The following is a 17,285-nucleotide window of genomic DNA, read 5'->3' as shown; positions in this document are numbered from 1 at the left end:
TAGGTTAACTATGACTACTCTCTTACCAAAACGTCTAAGCTTTTAATTTAACTATTTCTTAAGACACCAAGGGCTTACTACCTCCCTTGCCAAGGCAACCTCCCTCTCAGCATGTTAAAACACCAGCTGACGTACCCACTCTGTGCTGAAAGGGAAATGACTGCCACATATTACAGGGAAATACACAGTGGAGATGTTCAATCACTTTTCAACAGGAGTTTTTGTTCAGAAAATGACATTTGTCAAAGCAAGTTGTCATTAGAAAACTGATTTAGTTTTAATAAAACTTTGAGAGTTTAATCACATTTCTATTCAAAACTAAGTTAATTCAAAACAGCCAGTCTGTACACGACCAGATCACTCTCAGTTGGAAGAGATTAATTTCACCTTCCCACACTATTAATTTCAGAGCAGGCATATGTGTATTGATGTCACTAATGCCCGATGCTTTTTCTTTCTCTGACTCTTCATTTATGCATAGCGACCTATACCAAGAAGCAGGACTGCTCCACAACTGTATGTTCTGCTCTAGCATGCCAAAAACTCGGTGTCGAATTCTTAATCTAAAATACGCAGAAGACAGGCTGGGCACTGCTCTCTCCCTGCGCACACCGGTATGTCAGCCAGCACTCTCCTGCTCTGCTCTATGTAGCACCATCATTTTTTCTGAGGTTCTTTCAGAAACAGTTCTTTCAGCATTACAGCTGATCATAGACAGACTTAAGTAAAGCAGTAATATTAAAGAGAGGTAACTGGAGGGAGAAGTCAGGCTCAGTTCCCCCAACCCTTCTTATCTTGCACTCACTGGTAAGAGGTTTTAAAAGCAACAAAACCCATTTCCCTTCCACTTTACCCATATCAAACATCTTTTTCACACATGCATTATTTCAGTTCCTAAATTACGAGGGATAATCCTCAGAAACATATAAAATATAAGCCAAACCAAACAAACAACCAAAAAAACCAAAACCTCTTGCCTTAACTTTTCCTTCCCCCCCCCCCCCCCCCCCGACAACACCGCCTAATAAAATTCACCAAAATTATAGCAGCCATTTTTTCACAACACTGCTGATTTGGGAGGGGAGAATGTCTAAGGTGAGACTAAGAGACAAGATTTCAGAGTTTTATACGTAATTTTGATTCAGATTTGACTTAATGACTAGGAAGAAGCTATTTAATATCTCTATAATCAAGAACACCCTTCTAAAAACTAAACCTATATTCACTAGGCCACAAGAGAGTTGAAGAGCTCATTAAATTAATAGATTTGGGATTCTTGGAAAAAGGAACTTAAGTATGAAAAGCAAAATACTTGGAAGTATGTCATAGTTAAATGTATTCAGTCACTTACCAGGAAGGTCTACATAATCATGTGCTATTCAAAGTGGAAAATGCCAGAGAAATGCAAGATGTTGGGAGAGTTTGCAATTAGTAAAGAACTGGTTTTCATTACTGTCAGCACAGACATCACACCATCTTCCTACAGGAACCTTAAACTGCCTGGTAAAAAAAAAATAAAAAAACCTGCAAGTACCACCACCAAACACACAAAAACCCATAGAAATAACCTGATATAAGAAAAGCTAGAACTTGCTTCCTAGCATCTTCCTCTCCGATACTGTATGAGCTACTATTCTCATTTGTCTTGAGGTTTTTCACTAGCACTGTCCCAGATTTATAGTTGCAAGGTTTTGGTTACAAAAAGAAAAAGTATTTTTCCACATAAGATGACAGTACAAAAACACCATGGTTGTGAAAACAGATTCATGCCTTTATCATAAGATAAAGGGGTGCTGCACTTACTGCTATGGTTAGAAAATCATTAGCAATTCTCCTTGGATTGGGAGGAAAAAGGATTAAAAACAAACAGCAGCATAAGAACTGTTAGTTTCATATTTTCTAGAAATTGCCTAGGTCAAGATATGATCATAATTGCAGATGTTCATTTAACCAGGCATTATGAAACTTTATGGAACAGAAGTACCTCAAAGGGCCATTATCTTTCACAATTCTCCATTATAGGTTCTTTCAAAAAGATGGCACGCAAGAGTAAAAACCAGAAAATCTCCAATTAGTTACATTCCACAGGTCTACACAGACATCTTCTCCCCAAAATGATTTGTAGTTCTGTGGGTTTTTTCCTAACAGCACTGTCAAAATTAGGCAGCAGCTGCTGATTTTGCATAGAGTTACACTTTTGCATGTTGAGTACAAAGGCACAATTTTTTCTGATGGCGCATGCAAAGTAATGGTTCATGCCACAGTCAGAGCTTCTCCGTGTTTGGTGTGACAATTGCCCGTGAGCGTTGTTTGTTTTCCTTCTAACCTTAACGGCGTTTGGACTGGCCAAAATGAATCCTCTATTTGATGCTAAAAATAAATGCCCCAAGTTGACAATGCAGTACATTAAATGCATGAGAAATACAGCTCCAGTGGTTAAGCCCCATTTACAATCTATATCCTTGAGACACAGAGAGGATAATGGGGGGGTACACCCCACCAAAACCAAACCAAAAAAACCCCACGCAATGTACAAGGCTTTCCAAAAGCCAGAGCTTTCTATTTCATAGTCTGGCCAGGGAAATGGACCAAACAGGGTAAGACAGCCCATACATATGCATTCACTATGCTTCTCACTCCAATCATCTCCATCCACCACAACATTCCACTTATGAGACTTGTTCATCATGCATGTCTTCTAAAATGCAATCCCTTGGGGCTGTGATTGCCACTTATTACAACAAATAAACATTTGTACAGAATGTACTATAAACTCTGTGTGTTTGTGTGCACGCAAACTTTATAATCACTATAGATATAAAAGGGTCATTATTCTAAAAATGCAGATTCCTACAGATCTTGGCTAAGAATATAAACACTGTTATAACTGACTGATAATACTAGTAGGAAAAGAAATAAAAGTTTTACTGATTTATGCTGAGATCATTTTAAGGAAAACATCAGATAGATACTAAAGATGAGTCAGTTCAATGGCTTATAACCACAAAAAAACCCCAAAACACAAATGTGATAAGAGTCAAAACACATAGTTCTGAACTTCTGCATGTGTGGAAGCTTTTGACCCCATGTTTTCTGTCTCCTTCCTAAATCTGCATATTTAGGGATCAAAGCTGGAACGGTAGAGAGGCCAGGATTCTTGTTTGCAAACAGCCTACTTTATATTTTGAAAAATATGCATTCTGCATCCTAAGGTGGTGAAAGCAAACAATGAGCAACATTTAATTTAGTAATTAAGCCTATAAATGCCTGCCAAAGTGATTTTGTTATCTGCAGACAAAAACAAGCACTGTATTCCTTGCTCTGAGCTCCAGGATGCACCATTACCAATGCCACCACCCATCTGAAAGGAGATTGTACCTCAAAACTTAAAAAGAGTGCTTGCAAACAGAGCTGAGCAGCCTGCACAGGGGACTACTGTGCTCAAGAGACACAGACATCAGAGGTAAGGTTCACCTCAATTCACTTCAAATTCTACCATACAGCAGTCTTCATCTGTGCTTAGCTAGCAGAAAAAGACACTCCTAGCACATAATTGGTGTGGTCTGTTGGATATCTGCTTTAGGATCATGTTAATTTTATACTGGAAGCACCTGTTATTCCTCTAGGGATCACTTGAAGAATCTGGGCAACTCACACATCAGCCTCCACAATGTCTGTATTTGTCAGTCCAGATCCCAAAAGCTTCCATCACTACACACACTGACTGTCTTGGAAGCCATAGCATGCAGCAAAAGCATGAACCGAGATGGAAAGCATCATCTCAGCAACTATCTCTCTGGAGAAGGAAAACATATTGGGAGAAAAGCTGCAGTGTTCATGCCCCCTACCACACCTGCCAGCTGATACAGGACCAACACAGGCTTCAGAGTTACCCCTGGTGACAGTCCATGGGTTTCATTATGAATGTTAGAGAAAACAAAATCTGGACAGATTTTATTAATCTACCCATATATGTCCGATATTTTTCCCCTCACCAACACTGCAGTCTTATTTTTTATAGAAATCATCTCATTCTATACAATACTTTCATGCTGAAGAACTAATTGATATTCCTAAGTAAAGCCCACCAATTCTCACTTGCAGTATTGCCACTACATTTTCCATTTTAAAAAATGGGGGTAAGGTTTAAATGTTCAGTAGTTGCTTTTAGTTTCCCCACAATCTGTTCAAAACTAAACCAAAACAATTCTTTGGAGCTTCTTGGTGCTTTGCTTCAGCTTTCTGGACCACTTTCAGACGTCCTAGAGACCACCTCCCATCCCTGCACCATTGGCTGAGTAACACTGCTCCAGACGTTGACACACAGGCTACTGGAAATTGGTACAGTCAGGAAATTCGTATCATTTCTCTGAGGTAAACAGTAAATGAAAACCCTCGGGAAAGTCTGAATACCAGGGTGTTTTGTTTGGATTTTTTTTTTTAACAAAAAAAAAAAAAAAAAGCGCGCGCGTTCTTTGGAAATGGAAAGCATTCTGTTACTACATCACATTATTATAACCCAGGGCAGCAATGAGATCATTTCCATTACTAAGACAGGTTCTGGGATTTGTTTTTCAGGCTAGTGAGAAAGACGCAGTTATATCAGTGAGGCACTACAAACACACACAAGAGAGTTCATCACCTCTCAGGAAGAAAATAGCCAATTCTGCTGCTATTGCCCACGAAATCAAAGAGAAGTCCTTCCACAGATTACATGAAGCTTCTGTTTAGAAAGAGACAAATGAAACAAAAACAGACCAGCTGTAAACTCAGTTTAAAGATGCGTCTCCTGACCTGCCCTCCAGGCCTTAGCTGGGAGTTCAAACATCAGCTGAACCACAGCTGTAGGCAAGCACTCAATTGTACAGCTTAAATCACCTCCAGATTGCAAGTCACAGATATTTTTTACATGTCTTTAGAGCAACCACCGAAACATGGGCTTCCCCATCAATGTCAGGTAAACAGTTAGTCAATAACTCCATTTTGCTCCCTCGAGGTCACTCCCTTTCTTAGGATACGGGGACTTTGATCCCCATCAGTATTTTGTATCAGGTAAAGAATAAATTTGAACTCAATCTGCCATCTCTCAACTCCATGCACCAACCATGGGCCATACCTTACTCTGAGGTTCTACTTGTTCTGCTAGAAAGTTTCACGGGAAATGAAGTATTTTCTTTAATTTTGTAGCCAGTTTTCATACACTTGAACTTCTGGGTACAAGCAGGAGACACCTCCTTCTCTGGTCGCTATGTGAGTCTATCCCTGGTATTTTCCAGCCCAAGCCATTCAATTAACTTAAATTTGAATTCACAGTTCCAAAGTCTCTAGAACAGCTTCAGTTCTACTGCCAACACTGTCCTCTTCCAACTGATATGGCAGTCACTGAAGTTGCCACATACCTGAATATTCCATGTCAATTAAATAGACTCAAATAGAACCATTTCCTATCACTCCTGAAGCAACACGCACCTGAAAAGCCATTGCTACATTGCACTGGATTCAGTGCTTTGGCACAGTTAAGAATACAGGCCAAGGAAGAGAGCAGAGGTTACCCAAAAACGTCAGTGAATCCTGCTCAACAGCTTTGCAGGAATACCTGTGAAGGAAATAGTCAGGGCCCACCCCACACTCATTATTTTTCCCATATGTATGGCTAAAAGTTATGAACTGAAGTATGCTAAGGCAAAAACAGATTGGCTGAAACACTTCCTATTCTAGCTATTTCAGGCCAGCTGACAAAAGTAATCTGTTCAAAATATCTTACAAATTCAAGAAGGGCACCTTACGATGTTCAATAAAATACACTCAAATTAAGATGAAATCAAGTATGCAACATTAGTGAAGCAACAGCATTGGATTCCTTTTTTTGGCAGGGGGCTTTCTTCTAAGAAAAATAAGTCATAAAACAGCACTTGCTGCCAAGAGTCAAACTAGTATTTTTCCATTGCAGATTAACCAGCCATGCAGGAGGAGATTAAATTACGTGATTCAAGCATAAATACTTCAATTTTTTTTATTATATATCCCTGCCATGGCACCTGAGAGTGCAGAAAGGTGGTCACAGAGGGACAATGTGGAGATTTTGAGAGACGACAATGGCAAGGAGCACTTAACTCTACACCATATATTCCAAACCTTCCTCTTAACTCTAGGAAGTAAGTAAAATAAGCACATCAGTTTCAGGTTCACATTTTCTCTCTGAAATTCCTAGTAGGCTGAACAACTGTTGGTAACCACAAAGCAGCTGATCCTATGAATCGGTTGTTTGATACAGTAAGTATCTGAGGCTACCAAGGCGCAGACCATCTTCCTGCCAGGAATATCCACCACAGTTAGAAGTCCTACCCACACCACTGCTCCTCACGGGGTATTAGATCTTTATCTAGTCTGAGAGTCTGCCTGCCTTCATCTGCAAGGAGCCTCCAAACTGAAAGATCCACACTCTGCAGTTAGGGTGGCCGAAGGGATTTGCCCCAAAGGTCCCAAAAAACCCACAAGGCTCCAACAGACAAGGTCTGCACAGCTCGGGGGCGGGGGGCGATGGTGTCACACTGCCAGCAGCAGCTCCAGGTCACAGCCCAGTCGTTCAAACCCACTGTCAGCAGCTGCTGGAGGGAAAGTGCCAGAGTGCTCCGAGGCAAGCCCTGGCGCGGCTGGGGTCCCACCGCCGCGCAGCCGAGGCAGCAGCTTCTCCAAACGCTGCAGTGGGACTGTCCAGAAGTCAACCAGGATGGCAAATTAACGTCTACCTGCAAGTGTGCAAGTTTTAGGCTCAGAGAGGCACACGTAACCCCATGAAAACAAGGGATTACAGTCTGCAATTGTACTTCTAACATGTATCAGCAGATGCCTGCTGTAAGTCACCAACAGGAACTTATGCACGGTTTTTTTGGTATCAGACCCAAAAGAAAAGCTGCTGTTGCAGACATTTTGTGACATTTTTCCTCAACAGACATACTGTTTTACTTCCCTATAAGTTTCAGAACGGATTGCTTCACCACACACGCTGCGGAGGGACAAGCGAAGGAGCTCGCGGTAAGCGCTGCCAGCACCGGCCCCGGTGACAGGGCCAGGGCCGGGCGAACCGCGCCTCGCGGGCGCGGGGGCTGACCCTGACTAACGCGGTTTGTGTCACTTGCGGTCCCGCCCCCCACTCGCTGCTCCGCCGCCACGGCCCTGCCTCGTACCCCTCGCTGCGCACGCAGCCGTGGCGCACACGCCGTTACCCCCCCGCTGCCTCCCTTCTCCCTCACGTACGCCTGGCCGTACGCGCCCGTGTGCCGGGGGGGGGGGGGGGGGGGGGGGGGGCAGGGCGCGGCGGCTGCGGGAGCGGCGAGCGGACAGCGCTCCCCGGGCGGGCCGCCCGCAGCGGGGCGGGCAGGGCGGCAGGTGCCTGGCGGGGGCGCCCGCGGGAGGACACCGCTCCGCGCCGCCCGGCGCTCCCCGGCCTCGCCGCCCCCCGCAGACGGCGCCGGGCCAGCCTCCTGCCCCGCCGCGGGGGAGGGCGGCCGGCCCCTCTCCTCACCGCCGCGCTCCGGCCCGGCCCGACGGGCGCCGCAGCCGCCCCAGCCCGGGTGCGCCGTGCCCTGCCTGCCCGCGGGGCTGGGCGCGGGAGCCGCGCACCCCCAGCCCTTCCCTCCCGCCCCGCGGAGGAGCCGCTGTTGAGCGCGTACGAAGGCGGCACCGCGCTTACGGTTGCCTGGGGTCCCGCGGGCTCGGCCATCCCTCTCGGCTGGCGCGCGGTCCCGTTCCCCATGGCGGGCATGCGGCACTTTTCTCCCTCGCGGCGGGGGAGGCGCCAGCCGTCAGCTGACCGCCGCCTCTTAAGGAGGCGTGAGGAGCCGCCGGCCGGCCGCGGGGGGGGGGGCGCCGGCTGCGGGACGGCTCCTGCCGGCGGCCGCGCAGCGAGGGGGACCACACGCGGCCGTCAGGCTCCGCGGAGTGGCGAGCAGCCTCCAGGTGTGGCGAGCAGCCTTAAGAGGCCACCTGGCCGCCCGTCGGCCGCGCTCCCGTGAGCAGAGCAGAGCAGCGGCCGGCGGCGTAGCGGGCGGTACCGGCTCCCTCAGGCACCGGCGCGCCGCGGGGCGTGAGCAGCGTCAGCTTGAAGCCGTGTAAAATCAACCAAGTACTGGCTGTGACCAAAAAAACCCCATAAATAATCAATTATCTAACAGGTGGGTAAATGGGATTTTTCATTAAAGTAACTTTAAATAAAAAGTCAACACCTTTCATTGCTGCTGTGGGTATCCGTGTGGGAGTAGGTGTGTTGCTCAGCACCACGTGTGCGTGCCCGCAGCGCTGCGGTGGGCGCTGAGGGAGCGGGGTGGTGGTGGCCGAGTCCTGCTGGGCAGCTGGGCAGGGCAGCGAGCTGGCCTCAGCATCGCCCGGGAGGCTGAAGTGCCCAGTTCTGCTTGTCATGGGTGTGCAGCTCCCGGCCTGATGCTGCCACCTCAGCCCATGGCCGCTTCCCGATGCAGATGGAAGAGCACCCGCCCTCTGGTCTGTGACCCAGCGGCATGCTTTGGGCCTATACACCAGGGTTTGTCAGGTGTAAGCTGATAAAAACGCATCCCATACCCTCAGAGCTATGGACGGGAATGTCAATTCTGCCCATTAAACACAACATTTACCACAATCTCCTTTTAAAACGGTCAAGCGATGCTTCCCCTCCCTTCCATGGGCCTGAATTTCAAAAAAAAAAGGCACCAAAGTGGGAGACCAACACTTAAATTATGCCCACTTCAGTGCAGAGGTACCTAAACTGGTAGCACAGGACACCAGTAAAGGAGCAGTTTGGATCCAGAAGCCCCACGCCAACAGTGTAGGCTAACCAAGGACACAAGGTGTTAGTCTGGGGTCAGTGCCCCATAGCCATGGCTACACCGCCCGGGCCCAGCCTGCCCGCCTGCGTGGCTCCACGCCGAGCCATGCCCATGGGCTGGCTGCCACCCGTGAGGGCTCTCTGACTTGGTCCGCATAGAAATCCTTCAGCACAGTGGCAAGAAAACCTCTGCAGTGCCGAACCCGGCTTTCAGGCTAGTGTTTTACCACCCTAAGGCTTACAAATGTGAAGCAGCTGAGCTTATGCACAGATGGAAGTCATTCCTTGTCACCATAAGTCTTTTCACTGTCAGGCAACTGGTTCCTCTCACAATTGAGCATTATTAAAGATTTTAGCCTGAACCACACCCCCATCACGCCTTATTCAAATTATGCCACTGGCTTCTCATCTGGCACATAGGAAGTTAAAAGTTGCACGTTTTGGCTGCCTGCAATGGTCTTTCCTGGAGAAAGGGGAAGTGGGGAGGGGATTAAGGGGAGCAACTGGCTGGGTTTGGTTGTTTTTAATGACAACATGTTCATTTTTATTGATTCTATCACTTTTGCCGTTTGTGAAGACTTAAAATTACCTTAAAGTTCCCATCCCCATTTTTTCTGTTTTGCTTTAAAGGATTTAAAATGGAAGTGTTTTGAAATATACAGATGCATATTTATAAAGTATTGTATTATTTGCTGCATCATTAATACCAAAAAAATATTTCCCACCTGGGTGTGTGGACTTCACAATGAGTCAGTGAGAGAAGCTGACAGGCTCAGCTGCTGCTCACCATACCTTGGTGCTCTCAACATAACAGATGCCAAAGAAGCCCATTCTTCTTTAGATGCACCAAAAGAGGAGACTGAGTTTCACTTTGATGTTGATGTCAAGCTCTTTCCAAATACCCAGTTCTATGCTGGAATTTTCCCAGGCTTTGCACATACTTAGCATGTAAATAGGACCTCGATTCTTAGAAAAATGTGGCCATAAAAAGGCAAAGATAAAGGGAAAAAAAGGCCTAAATGACTCAACTAGGACCTCTTCAAAGTGCAGAAGACTGAAGGGTACACTTCCACAAGTGAGAGGTAAATAAGTGGCATTCACATTCTGTTAACGAGGGTCCTTAATGTGTAGTAAAGCGGTAGCTGTAATTAGAGGACAGCAAGCCACTCCTTGGTGCAAAGCAATGTAAGCCAGAAACCTCATTTTCTCCATCATCTTACTGGCCTCCTGCTATGATGCACTGCAACAGCTGAGCAACTCTGGCCATTACTTTTAACCTCGTTTTCTGTCTCATCTTGTAAGGAAAAAAGGCATGGTAAGAAAGTGCTGTCCTGTAAGTGCCGTCACAAAGAAGGGCAAGTTTATGTTTAGAAAGCAAACCTAGGACTGCCAGCTCAGAAGACACTTATTTGATGTGGACAACCTCTTCACCCACTTCCTTGTCGTGCCTATTCAAGGGAACATTAACCAGAAAAATGCAGCAAACCCACAATGGTGTCATTATTTAGGTCCTTTTGACTTCCATGTCAACTACTGTCTGAAGATCACCATCAACTCATCTCTTGGTAGGAAAGGACTCTTTAAAACATGTCAGAAGAGCTCAGTAATCGTCTTGAGACATGTAGAAATGACAAAAGGCATGAAGACAAATTGCTCTTAATAAGTTAGTTACTTTCTTCCCTTTGACTGGTGATTGATCAGCAAGGCTGAGGGTATGACTACCTTTCCAGTGTCCTAAATCCCCCAGATTTTCCTATTTTGAAGTGTCCAAGGCATGTAATACATATTGCTGAGCGCTGGAGAGGCAGAGTTTCCAGAAGCTGTGTACATCTCAGAGCTGACCGTAAGCGCCCATCACTCCAGAGCAGGTATGAACCGTGTTCCCAGGGGTCTTGTTGCTTCTCCCAGGCATCTCCACCCTGGCACAGTCCTGCTCAAGCCCCATACAAACTTCTGTGGAGCCACACGTTGCTCACAGGTTTGGTTAGGTTTCCCCAAACCAAGGAAGGGTTATCTGCAAATGGCGGTTTAATCTCCAGCTCTCTTTCCTGGCATTTTAAATTTATGCAAAACATGATTCCCAGGGTATGGCTCTGGTTATATTCTTTCTTTGATTTTACAGATAGCATGTGCAAAAATAAACACAAAACCCAACAAACGGGGGAATTCCATTATTACCGTGAAAACTCCCTGACTTTAGTTCTGAGTAGCAAAACTCTGATTTCTCCCTGTCCAAGGAAACAATGCAGACTCTTGATAAGAAGCTGACTAACCAGCAAGCAAAAATTCCTCTTCTTCTGACGCAAAGAATGAAAAGTTTTCTTTTACATTATGACTGTTCCTGTTATTTCATATAATATTATGAAAGTTATTTTTGGTCTTAATCCTGTCTCTTTAGGAAAATTATGGTTAGGGTTTCATGATATTTTTTTTCCTGTGACAAAATAAGTTTAGTAGATACCTTCCCCCATCTCTCATTCTTCCCACACACTGCAGGCCCTTACTCACTTCGCTGTGCCTGTGTGAGATTTTGTGGGGTGCCTCATCAACTAGTGTCTGAGTGATATGGGTTAAGAAACGTCCTTCCATTCTGTTTCATGTGAAGGGGTTTTTTATTATTATTTCGTATTATTTCAACCCACTACCTACCTGCTGCCGCTGTTCATTCTGCAATATCCCGCCATGTGAGATGTCATTTCTGCCATCCACTCATCAACATACGCTGTATATATGTTTCGATCTGCCAAAGCCCCCAGACCATGAGCTGCCTCCTCAGCTTTTCTCCCTGATGGTGGCTGGTCCACAGTGGAAACAAGCCATGAACTGTGGTGAGGTAATTAGAGGCTGCGGAAAATGGCATTGTGAAACACAAAGGTCTTTTCTAAAGCAGACTCGCAGGGGAAACTATGGCAAATTACAGAGGCCGTTTTAGTGTGCTGCTCAAGAGCATCAAAGCTCAGACACAACTTTAAGGAACCCATGGAAAAGCAAGACTGGGCATATCAGGACAAACAAGCACCTAAGTAAACAAAAAGGGATATTTTGTTAGACACTTAACACAAACCTAGCATTTTCTTCCAGTCATTTTTAAGCACAGACATTTCACAACGTATCAGAAAAAAAATCACTCTTTGATCAGGCCTAAAAACTCCAGCAATTCCGTGGAGGACTACCTCTTACTCCACATTCCTGAGGTCTCCACGAGGCCTGAGACATTTGCTCTTGTCAAGATAAAATATCTCTTTCTGTGGTGAAAATAATTCAATCCATTGTATGTAACACCGGGAGAGGGATATTGTAAATCTTGCTATTAAGATTGCTTCTAGAGAAAAAGTCATTTGCTTATCAATTGCATAACCTGAAATGGCGCAGCTGGGTCCCTGCCTAAAGCTGAATTTTCAGCTAGCAGCAGCTATCCAGTGCCTCCTATCATTGACATTTGGCAGAATAAATACATGTTTAATTTCCAGTTTGCTGCTGTAAGACCATTTATCAGACATTTTTGTACAGCAGAAAAGCAAAATTTCCTCTAAGCCAGTTTGCCTCTGCACTTACTCCCCCACATCCACATGCGAACATTTCCCCTATCACTTAAAAAATAAGTAATGATTCTGGAGGACTTTCTACTGTGAATGAGGAAAATTTGCACTTGAAGGGAATTCTTCTCAGGTGTCTGGTTTCTTGACAGACCCCATCTTTCTGTACCTCCTTCCACCTACATGGTAGTTTTCTGGGGTTGTGGCCAAGTCACCCATGGCAGTTATGGAAACAAACATGAAGGGCTAAAGTAACAGCAGGTTTCAGACACAATCCTCTGATCCTGAAATATCTTCTGAGACCTTGAAGTACAGCACATTGGGTGAAACCTTCCTATTAGAGAAGAAGTTAGTCTCTGTGACTGTCTGCTATTATAATGCCTGATCTCATAAAATGATAGGATCGTGGGATAACTCTGGCTGGAAGGGACCTCAGGAGGTTTCTGGTCCAACCTCCTGCTCAAAGCAGAGGCAGCGCTGGGGTCAGGCCAGGTTGCCCAGCAGGAACTTGAAAACCTCTGAGGACAGAGATGGCACAACCTCTCTGGGCAGCCTGTGCCACAGCTGGGCTGCCATTGTGGAGGAAACATTTCTCCTTAGATCCATTCTGTACCCCTCTTGTTTCAACTCCCACCCATCACCTGAGGTCTCTCTGTCATGTACCACTGTGAAGGACCCAGCTCCGTCTTCTCGACCCCCGCAGGATCATCAGCTTCTTGATCTGCAAGCAGAGCCGTTCCACTTCACATTGGATCTTGAACTGGTGAACAGGTGTGTCTGTCACAAAGCGACACATCATTTGGATTCCCCCCAAATCAGTGCAACCCAAAGGCCCTGCTGAACGCTCCACATAGCCAGTGTGTGAGCTACCAGGTCAGTTTAAGTAATCATACAGCAGTTGATAGTTCATGATAGTTTTAGGTTAGTTAAAACTCACACAAGGTATCACCAGCTGCTTTGTCACATGCTTTACAGGAATATCATGTGACTTTTCAACGAATTAGAAAAATTATGTACTAAGGCTGGTCTTATTTATACTGGGACCACTTAAATTTATTCATTCTAAACGAGATGAGTACAGGACAAAATATTTTATTAAATTATACCCTGGAGTACCATTTACATTATAGAAGTAAATAAAGTTGCCTCAGTGTGAACAAAAACCAGTCACAAAAAGAAGCAATATAGAGAAAAAAAAATCATGCTAACACCATGAATGGTATGGAGTTCATTATCCTGAAGATCTGCTGTCCTCACTGTAATTTCTCACCTCCCTTCATGCCTAGTATCTTGTCTTCACCTGTGACCAGTAGTAGGACTTGAGGAAAAAAAACGTAGGAACCAGAAAGGGCGTAATATGCTCCTTTCCCTGCCAGTGATGTGCAGACTAGGGACTCCCAACCCTTGGGGTTGCACCAGGACCATGATTTTTAAATTGCTGTCTGTGGACAAAACTTGTATCATAACTGTCTAATCTTTCTGATGGAATACCTTCAGCCTCGGTGCCTTCCTATGTATAGAAATCCCACAATGTGAGTTGATAGAAAGCTTACTTTCTTTTGTTTGTTTGTTTTTTCTACAGGCTGGTCATTTATTCGCTGAAGCTAAGTTTTTGTGCTGTAACAGTGAGTAATTTCCTGTACACCTTTTCCAAATCACCAACAGACTTTTGTCTGTCACCTCTTTTCCAAGCTGAAGAACCCATGTTTATTTAGGCTTTTTCTTGAGGTGTGTAAGTCACTGGTCTTTCATTTACTTTTTCTGTCTTCTATATTCTCCATAAGGTAGCCAAGTAGAATGACATGCATCATTCAAAACATGGGCTGTGAGTTCATATGGTAACTGTAGTTTTGCTTGCTTTCTGTTTCCTTTCCAACTATTTTTAATTTCCTACTTGCCTTTTACTGACTGCTGAGCTAGCCACAGTGATGACCAGCTCTCCTTCCTAAACAGTAATACTGAATTTGGATCTATGTCTGTGTATATGTACTGCAATTCTAGCTACACAGAATAAATCTGATAGCTGCAAAGCTGGTTCCTTCGCTATTAAACCTTTTTTTTTTTTTTTTTTTTTTTTTTACCTGAATAAATATATTAAATAGCACAGGCGCCAGCAAGAGATTCCACTGGTTATCACTGTCAGTTATGGAAACTGAACTCTCCTTCCTATCCTTTTCCCGCTCTGTTAACTGGTTATTAATCAATGAGACTACTGTGGATATTTTACCTTCTTTTTCAAAAAATCAAGTTTACCAAATTGTGTCACCTAAAGGGTGGTTGACATCTTCAAAGTGGATTTGTGAGGCATGATTTTTCTTTGAAAAAAATATGTTGTTATCACATATTTATAGATATAATTTAATAATGCCTGGGAAGAAGAACTCACTGTTCTAGAAGTCTCAGTTCTGACCTACAACCATAGTTACAAAGATAAGTAGTACACTAGCTACTGACCTTGCAGTGAAACCAAATCAAGTGATAGGCTGCAAACATCAAAATCAGCAGTTCAAAATCCTGCTACATGAGCTACACTTTTATTTGTGTTATCAATCTGCCCCAAAATTATTTTACTAAGACTTTACCTCTAACCCCATCCCATGAAGAATGGCTCCATTGTGGGAATCTCATTGACTTATGCTGTATGGGGGATGGATGCATTAAATGTATGGAGATTTCCTACAATTTGCTATCATCTTTGAGTGCTCCTCTCACACCTTGTATGCATCTAAAGGTACAAAAAAAGTGTAAACAGAAAACTAGATTAAATACATTTTGGGTTGAAATTCAATCTAAAACCCAGTAGCTAATGAAGACTGTGATCTGAAAAAACTGCATCAACACAGAAATCAAAATAAGTTAATTTGATCCCACTACTAATCAGTATGGTAGTTCAAAATATTCAAAGCAAAATATCCAGGACTGTGGAAGGCCCCATCAGTGAAAAGCAAAGAAGTGCACATGGGGACTGTACTCTGTTCATCACAGCAATAACAAGAATATGAATATAGGGCATTCAGGGACTTCATCGTGTCCCATCCCTTATGATCATGTTCCTTCTGACAAACCTTTATTCATGGAAGTTGCTCAAATAAAGAAAATGCCACTGGTCTTGGAAATAAGTATTTGCAGGACTCGCTGCTTATTCTGTTTTTGGAAGTATTTCATGTGCAAAGAGGCTTATGAAAAACCTCTTGATTCAAAAATGATTAAAAAAAAAAAGGAAATTTTTTCTGACACTGACAGTATAGAGCAGCCTGAACTTGCTGTGCTTAAGTGTAGAGTCCTGGAGAGGGCTAAGGCTTCAGTCAAGCAAATGTTTCCTGCAAAGAACTCACACAAGTATCACAAGAAAACAGAAAGGAACCCATAGTTTGTATTTGAGAGACCCTTTTCAGGAGATAAAATATTTCTGTTAAAAAGCTGAAGGTGATGCCGAAACGGCACAGAGTAACTGCTCAGAGACCAATTTTGTCTTTAAGCAGCACAGGTATTTACTTCGTGCAACGTTGGGGAGCTAGCCGATTCGCACCGGACAAACTAGTTCCAAAGTTTTCAGTGAAAAGTTAGGTATTTTATACAGTTTGTGAGAGGTTACATCTTTACATACATATTCATTTGGTTTTGACACCCAATCATTCCATTCACAATAGGTGGGATCTAGGTGGACTAGACCTTCTTTGTTCAAAGATTTCCTGACTTGATGGTCTCCTTATCTCCTTCAGGTGCCCACCTTATCTTTTCTAATTATTCAGAGTACATTCCTTTCTCAACACAAACAGAGCATCACCCAGAGCATTGTACCAAACTCATCCTGACTAATCTTTTTTTTTTTTTTTTTTTTTTTTTTTTTAAGACCTTGTTCTGTTTCAAAGGTAATGTTTGGACAACCTTGTTTGCCCTTTTGAGAATTACTGCATAACAAACATTCTCTTGACACACTATTATGAACATTATGGGTCACTGCATACTTCATTCAGGTTCTTCAAAGGCAACAGTTAAAGACTAACTTGCACATTTCCTCTCCTAAATGAGTGCATTTCTGTTACAATATACTTTTTTTTTTTTTAATGGCAAAGATTCTCATTGTGTTATTTATGATAAAATTTCCAGTACTGTAACATATCAAGCAAATCTCTTTTTTTTTCTTTTTTGGAAAAAAAAATTAATCTTCTCATTTAGGCATTACTTTTTCTTACAAGGTATTTTTTTTAAGCATTTCTTCTTTTGCATTAGTCTGTTTCTATTAAACATTTAAAATACTCCAGAAATGTCTTTTTTATTCAGATTAATACAATTCTGTTTGTAGTGGAACTATGTGCTCAGGCAGTTAAGAAAGTGAGAATGTGTGACAATAAGGTTAAGCATTTTTTCAGCTGCATCACTCTCAATGAACATTTCAACTCCAGCATTCTCTGCTGTCTTTGTTACTTAAATCCAGATTTCCAATTTATCCCGTATGCTAAAGGGATTCTTTTTCTTTCACAATGCCCATTACCCTTCTGCTTCTTGTTTGACTAAAATCAATCTGTGCTTTGCTGTGACCACAAGAAGAGACTCAACACCCATATCAGAAATGATAATGGAAACCTAGGAGTAGTGAAAATCTCAGGTGCTATTTCCAGAGTACCCCTGCTGCTAAAGAGCAGAGAATTCTCCAGGGAGTGCTCACTGCCCAGGAATCCAGGTATGACAGACCGAGGTGAAGACGCTCTTGACACATGTGTCTGCTAGATATTGCAATTTCTGCTGATAAATTCTGCTTTAATCTCTCTAGGTTATTTTGCCTTTATTCTCCCGAATGTTACTTTGTCTCATGTCCATAAACTAAGATAGAGATAAAAACCCGCTATATCAAAGACCAATATAAGAAACTACACTAGGCAGAGAGGTCGCTTTATTTTGTAATACGTTCTAATATTCACTGAAGT

The 17,285-nt window shown here is 43.6% G+C and overlaps 1 protein-coding gene across 1 annotated transcript in view; it reads right to left on the bottom strand.

The window, feature by feature from the left end:
• The window catches only part of PLA2G4A (phospholipase A2 group IVA), an 86,057-nt gene extending 77,866 nt beyond the window's left edge, over positions 1-8,191 (bottom strand). The window contains exon 1 of the mRNA XM_056355907.1: positions 7,694-8,191. The gene's annotated coding sequence lies outside the window, so the exon portion shown is untranslated. The remainder of the gene's footprint in view (positions 1-7,693) is intronic.
• Between the last annotated feature and the right edge of the window lie 9,094 nt (positions 8,192-17,285).

This window comes from Falco biarmicus, chromosome 11, assembly GCF_023638135.1.
Source record: "Falco biarmicus isolate bFalBia1 chromosome 11, bFalBia1.pri, whole genome shotgun sequence".
NCBI classification, from domain to species: Eukaryota; Metazoa; Chordata; class Aves; order Falconiformes; family Falconidae; genus Falco; species Falco biarmicus.
The sequence above is the reverse complement of the archived record's forward strand: the minus strand, read 5'-3'. Positions and strand labels throughout refer to the sequence as shown.